We start from the raw sequence: 865 nt of genomic DNA, 5'->3' as shown, positions 1-865 counted from the left end.
CGCCCCATTTATTGATTGGTCTGAACCTACAGCGACCTACGAAATATCACGGACTGCACGAAATAATCATGATGATGTTCACATCGTTCATTGCAGGAAAAACTTACATAACCCGCTAACGTATCCCGAATGAATCACCAAAGAAAGCATTTTTTTGTTTAAGTAATTCCAAAATATTTGGATTTTCTCTTTACTAGATTTAAGGATAATAAACAGAGGTTTAGCGCCTTCTTCCATTATTTTGCCTACACCCGTGTTTGAACGGAAAGTACCTTTTACTAAAAAAAAAGATACAGGTAACTGTCGCAATACTTAGGTACTGATTTTATGTTAATGTCTGTAACCACTTATTTGTCATAAATTCAGGAAACCTTCATCGAGAAATGAATATGTAGAACTGCGTGTATAAAACATTTGATATTCTGAAACGTTATGTCTTCCAGCAAAATAAAAATGAATATAAATATAAATGGAGTATTGTGTTATTGAAAAGATCTGTTCATATTGTGTGTGCCCATACTTAAAATTAAACAATAAAATTTAAAATAAAAATCCAGCAGATTAGATACGTGTAATTTAAAATCGCTATTCTTCTCATGCTTAAAGTAAAAAGGTAAAAAAATATTACTTGATGGAATTGAAATTGAAATTAAAAGCAACTGCAAAATGAAAAAGACCTTCACGTTACCACGCATATAACAAATTTTAAATAGTACGTCTTTTCAATATAATTATGTTGTTATTTATATGGTTGTATTAGAAAAGTCACTGTACTGAAATATTTGTCTAATTTTTAGTACAAAGGCCACGTTAAACCAAAATCAATTCAATGTAAACGTTTACTACAAAACCTGTAGAACATAAT

The sequence above is a fragment of the Crassostrea angulata genome, chromosome 1 (genome assembly GCF_025612915.1).
Source record: "Crassostrea angulata isolate pt1a10 chromosome 1, ASM2561291v2, whole genome shotgun sequence".
Lineage (NCBI taxonomy): Eukaryota > Metazoa > Mollusca > Bivalvia > Ostreida > Ostreidae > Magallana > Magallana angulata.
The sequence above is the reverse complement of the archived record's forward strand: the minus strand, read 5'-3'. Positions refer to the sequence as shown.